Source organism: Engystomops pustulosus, chromosome 11, assembly GCF_040894005.1.
Source record: "Engystomops pustulosus chromosome 11, aEngPut4.maternal, whole genome shotgun sequence".
In the NCBI taxonomy this organism is placed as follows: Eukaryota; Metazoa; Chordata; class Amphibia; order Anura; family Leptodactylidae; genus Engystomops; species Engystomops pustulosus.
The window spans coordinates 55,142,045-55,148,861 of NC_092421.1; positions in this window are offsets into that span (position 1 = coordinate 55,142,045).

A 6,817-nucleotide genomic window follows, 5' to 3' on the forward strand; every position below is an offset into this window, starting at 1 on the left:
ATGACCTACAGTGCAGGTCTCCAAGCTGCAGCATAATAGACTTTGTTGTAGGTTTTCACTGTTGTCTGTCCTTTTACTGAAAAGGGTGAAAGCAGCAGCGCACCCTCGGTGATAACCCTTTGAATTCCATTGCAAAAACCTGCTCATGATGAGAATTATTTAGGCAACAGAAGGCAGCATTGCTTATTACAATTAATGTAATATCTGTGCTAGAGATGAGCAGATGGAATTGGACAAAGTAGCATTGAATCAGAATTTTATCTAAAGTTAGATTCTGCGCTAATCTGAATTTCCAGGTAAATCATGTTACCTAAGTACCAAGACCGGTGCCTTTTCCGGCAAGGTAGTCACCAAGAGTCTCTCAAAATGTAGCAACCCTCCTGGAGCATTAGTTGGCTAGGGAAAGCAAGTTATCTCAATGGTGAACAAAAGTTCCAAGGGAGCGTCTTCCAGGTGGCGCCAAGGGGTGGATTAAGACTGGCATGGGCCCTGGGCTGTATGAATATTATAGCCCCTACAAGTCTGGAATCACTTCCTACATATGATACTAGAATCAAGCTTCTTACAGAATGGATAATGCGTTCACTTCTGCCTGCTTTCAATCTGTGGTTTTAGGACCTTTGGAGGAACTTTAAAGGTCCTGAAATGGCTTATGTGTACATGTGTATTGAGAGCAAGAACAGATGTATAAGGATTTCATAGGTGAAGGTGGAAGGCCATGAGCCGCCTAGAAGACTTGGGCTACAAGCTACCACCCAAACCACCTATATTATAATCCAATACTGGTGGCTCTTTCCTGAAGTCTGGAAACTGTAGGACCCGTACCCGATCATATCTGAATGTCTCCATCCACCAGCTCAGAATTTCGAAAAAATTGTTTTCAGCAAAGATTGATTCATGTATGAATAGAGTGAGAAGATACACTAGACAGATAATAGATAGATATTCAGATGTTTTACAAAAAAACATTCACTGCTTTCTTTTTTTTCTCAGCAGGTTACAAGCCCCATTCCTAAATAGGAACTCAAGAGTCAGAATGATGTTCCTATAAGGAGTCTCCAGAACATGTACCATTATGGTTTCAGGCCCCAGGATTACTATTCAATAATGTTTCTTCAACCAAACACCCCAATACCTTACACATTTGGACCCTACACAGAGATGAACAATAGTTTTCTTTTTCCACCTATCCAAATGCATAACTTTAGCAGTCGCCCATCTCCATTTGTTACAGGAGACCCATACTATTCTCAAAATGGACATATTGAATATCATCACTTTTATGGGGCAAATCCATCATATTCTTTGCCAAACTGGTATTACCCTAGTTTTAATACCATGCCAGCATACAATCCTTGGATGAATTACAATAATACTCAAAGTCATCAACGAGCAAATACTATTGTATGGCCTGAAGGCTTCACTTTGAAGGGAGAACTTCAGTGGGGCAGACTGGATAGAGTTTTTGGTGTAAAGCGTGAAGTTCCAGAGTTTGTCAAGGATGACCTCCGAAGAGTCTACGGGACTTACCCAAGAACATTTGTTGCTATCACTTACCAAAACGGCGAATATCTTGTTAAAGCAGATCCAAAGGTGGGTGAGCAGGAATATACTGTTGAAAAGAAAGTGATTAGAAGGCAGCCCACCCCTTCCGATTCCGAGGATGACATGAACGACGAGAAAAACAGTAAGAGACGGAGAAGGAAAGCCAGACGTTGATTGTCCATCAATATCCCAAGAAGGAACAAACATAGACCAAAGTTACTTTCATGACCACGAGGTCCTTATTCAGCTGATAAATCTGCTGCCAAGCGAGTTGTGTTCTTATGTCTTATATGTTGCGTAACAAAAAATTCTGTGTATGATGAACTTTTCATAACTGTGCAGCATATAAGAATGCATAAAAGCAGTGTTCTTCTTCCTGGTCAATGACAGTAAATACCATTGAACAATTAGTATCCAGTTTACGGAGAAATGCAAACACCATGGACACTTAACAAGCAATCGTTACACTTGTCTCATTGATTTACAGCTGAGTGCTTCATAGATATAGGATATGATTATTTTCTGCTTTACTACTGGCGGATATAAACAGCAGCAGGGAAACCTCTTAAAAACATAAAAACATCTGCTCCAACAGAATCCATTCCCCAATCTTAATTTTTCCATTCAAAGAGTTTTAATGAATAACAGACTGGAATAAAGTTAAAACAATGGCATGGCAATAGCATGACAGCGTTATCGCCTTTTGGGGCAGGATGAAACCAATAGCCATAATATATATATATATATGTATATATATATATATATATATATATATATATATATATATATATATATATATATACACGTATGTATATATAAATAATATATAAAATTAGCCAATAGTGCAAAAACAGTAGAGAACTCTGTTCAGGCTTTCCACATAACCTTAGCTAGAGAGCTGGTGTACAGTAGGTAATGAGGTTGCATTCACACACAGGCCACATACAACAGACCGCGGGTCCTTTGTTTATGGCATGTAATTTCACATGTCTGTGAGCAGGTTATTATAGACCAGGCAGCATGGTTGGAATTTAAAAGAAATCTGCCATCAAAATCAAGCAATGATAAACCACTGTAATCTTCTTTTATTTGTTATCCATGGCCTCCTTCCTTCTATGATCAACCTTTAAAATTATGCTAATGAGTTATACAGGATCTTGGGGGTGTTACCAGTGCAGGTGCACTTCCCCCTCCAAGGTGTGCTAGAATTTTCTCAGCTGCTTTGAGATTACATCAGGCAGAGGGGGGAATGAAGTGCTGAAAGAGAAGGGAAGGAGGGTGAGAGAGTGTTACACCCTTTGAGGCTGCAGCAAGGAGGAGCTCTGGTTCATTAGCATAATTGTAAAAGTTGATTTTAGAACAAAGGAGGCCATGGATAACATGGTGCCTGGATCTACGAGTAGGTTTCCCAGATTTATCATGATGGATTTTGATAGATATCCTTTAAATTCCAATGATGATTACATTTCAGTGCTGCTAATCTGCAAGAAAGAAGAGACTCTTTATATATCATTATGATGTTCAGGGTCCCCCTCCTCTGCACTATGGTCAGTCTGTAAAATCCGTTGAAGGCATGGTTCAGGATTCAAGGTCCAACTACGCTTTATTTTAGCCATAAATATGCAAAATGTCAATGCGTATTAAAAGGGGACACACAGAGCGACCACAGCCATGTGATAAGTCCCTTATTCTGGGATTTCTTAAGTCAAGTAAGAAAAAGCTACTGACTCCCAAAAATTATTCAAAAATTAACCCCCCAACGTCTCTAATTTATATGTAGAGTACAGTATTGTGCCTTAAAGGAAAACTACCACTTGGGTAGCCACGATTTAAATACAGTTACAGGTTGGGCTTTTCTTCTTTATTCCGGAACATCTCTTCATTAGGCTTGAAACAACTTTTACAAATGCTAATTAGCCCCTGGTGTTCCTGAGCAAAAGGAGCGCCAAGTGGCCTGTGTGACAAGCACAGGAGCGCCTGGGGCTAATTAGCATATTTTAAAGCCATTTTTTTTTTCCGCAATACAAGAGTTTCAAGCATAAAAGATATGGGTGGGCATAAAGAAGAAAAGCCTGACCTGTAAGTGTAGTTAGTTTAAAGGGGTTGGCCTCACTTTACCCTCAAGTTTGAGGGGCAGGATATGAGGATAAGACATAACGTACCCCATTGCAGTCATTATATCGACCTGAATTTATTGTTCATCCCATTCTTCTCTTCCTATGAGAATAGAAATATAGATAAAGAAATGTCAGCCTAATAATGGTACCTAGATAATGGAATGCAGTTATTTCACCAATCCTGAATAATTACATCTAAGACCTTCAAATACAAATTCCTCAATTTTTCTGCAGTTGAACTCATGAGTGATAACTATGCTCCCTGCCCTTACAGTAACACGACCTCCCGGGATGATTCTGCCCTCTATAATTATATTCTTATATTCTGTTCATGTATTTATCTCACTATATTATTTTTGAGTGTGCATTTATAATGTGTATTTTTACTTGTCAATTAAATGAAGTGTTATGATTTTTTGTTATATTATAAAGAAGACACAGTTTTGTTAGTTTATGTTGCAAATGAGCATTATAGCAAAGGTTATGTGGATGAAGAGGGTCTTGTGCATATAACATAGTGGGGCTTATTTACTAACGGTCGCGCTGTTCACTTTTGTTGGACATTGCACCGTTTTTGTGATTTGCACGGTTTTTAACAGGGGTCTGTGCTGGGATTGTTTCTCACGCGAAAGCTGTGCTGGCTTTCATGCGACAGAAATCGGGGGGCATCATATCTAACTCATTGGGACCGAGTGTGCGATTTAACTTTCAAATTGTGTTGCAAGACAATGCACTTAAATACATCAGGAACAAGAAGGTGAACTCCGGCGGACCTGAGCAGGGAAGCGACACATGCAGGATATCGAGCGCACGATATGAATCGGGGCACAGTGCATTATCGTCAGACAATACACTTTCTGTGAGCTCCGCCGCCAGGGTAAGTAAATGTGCCCCAGTATATGGGGCAATGGGGGGCATGTACTGAGATGGTCTCTCTCGAAATGTTTCTGGATGTGTCCCAAAGGAAGAAGCATCGGTCACGTTGAGTTTCAATGCCCAATCCTTATTACAATACATGCATGCTTTGCCAAACTGAGTGTGCAAATGTTTAGGGAAGGGTTAGGCGGAATATCTGTAAGTTAAGGTCAGCTTTGGACATGAGTGGTTAAAGGGGTTAAAGTTTGATTGTTATCCTCCAATTCATAGTAAAGGGGGTAATTAATTAGTGAAGGTCTGACCCCCAGATCTCCACTGATGACAAGAATGTCAAGAAATTACTGTTCTCAGTAATTTATGGAACAATAGGTCAAGCATGTGTAGAAAAGGAAAAAATGTTTTGCAAACGATGGGGAATCCAGCAACCAAAACATATAAAGAGAGAAAAACTGTTAAGACATGGTCAAAAATTTTATATTTCCAAGTTAAAAAATACATATAGTCAAAAGGGCATGGACACAAAAAAACACGAGACAAAAAATAAATAACAGCGGTTCAAGCATGTGTCCTGCTGCTCAATTCAATATTATCGGAGTGTTTGAAAATGTTGAGCACAGCGCTTAGATATCTGTAGAACTATCATTCGCTCTCTATGAAAATACCGCAGTGCAGAAAGCTTTGGAATGGGCCATCATGTACATCATGGGTTTAGTGAAAACCCCCATAATCATTACATAAATTTACATAAATATTATTTTTCCATTTCTGACATCCGCCAGAAGCATCTATATACATATACGTAGCTTTCCCTTATGTTTACCGCTCCTTTAAATAAACATTCAGTTCCACCTGAGTCAAGGCACGCCTGTTAGCTTTCATCTTGCGGATAGGGAAATGTGCCCTGACACGAATGTAATCTTACAATAGCGGCCTGACGTTTGCTTATGATACAAAGTAGGATAAACGTCTTTAACCAAATAGAAGACAAAAATGCAAACATAACGCATCATGTGAATCATACAGCGATACAAGCCCTAGTAACCAGGGAGGGGCGAGGGTGACAAACAAGCCGCTGCTGAGGGGACAAGATGTGTAACTGCGGACCTTTCTATAAGACCCTCACCATATAAAATGGCTACAAAAATTCTAATATTGCTGGGATAATGTATTGATAAACAATATCCTATATACACTGCTCGAAAAAATAAAGGGAACACTCAAATAACACGTCCTAGATCTGCATGAATGAAATATTCTCATTTAATACTTTGTTCTGTACAAAGTTGAATATCGTGACAACAAAATCACAAATCCCTTAGTGGATGCTAAACTTAATTTTAGTGACCAGAGCCAGGCATCTTATGCTAAAGCAAATAAAATTATGGGACGTGTCAAGAGAGGGCGCCAGATTCATGGAAAAAGTGCACCCTGCACACTACAAAGGAAAACTGCATTTAGTGCAGTTTGCACCATTGTTATAAAATGTGCCCCATTGTGTACAGTTTTGGAGGCACCAGTGTAAAGGACATAATAGGATAATAAAGAAAGGACATAATAGAACTGGAATGGGTGCAGAGGAGAATAGCCAAGGCCGCGGTCACACGTACCGCTAAGCGTCCGTCATAACGCGACGCTAGCGCACAGGGAGAGCTCCTCGGCCTGAACGCACATGCGTTTTCAGGGAAACGCATGCGATTGAACAGACGCCTAGCGGTACGTGTGACCGCGGCCCAAGAGTATTTGGAAATGGTGGGGCTGGAATACAATGACAGATTACTAAACTTGGGGTTATTCAGTTTAGGAAAAAGACGGCTGAGGGGAGACCTCACTACAATTGATTGAATTAACCAATCCTGGTGTTCTCTGGCAAATGCCAAGGGTCCTTGCACAGTGTTTGGATGTGAGCACAACACCCATCTGTGGACATTGGTCCTTCATTCCATCCTTTTGGAGTCGGCTTGTAACCCTTTGTGCAGACACATGGACATTTGTGGCTGCTGGAGGTCACTTTGCAGGGTTCTGGCAGTGCTCCTCCTTACACAAAGGTGGAGGTAGTGGTCCTGGTGATGGGCCCATCCACATCTCCTGGTGTACTGGCCTGTCTCCTGGTAGCGCCTCCAGACACCACAGGGACAGACACAGCAAACCTTCTGGCCACAGCACCCAGAGAATATAGTGAAGGTGTCATCTGGACCGTACATTAAAAGCTGTAAGAAAGAAAAACCATCAGAATACGGGGCAAACTGTAGTTTTAGGTAAATACCACTGCATTTGGAACC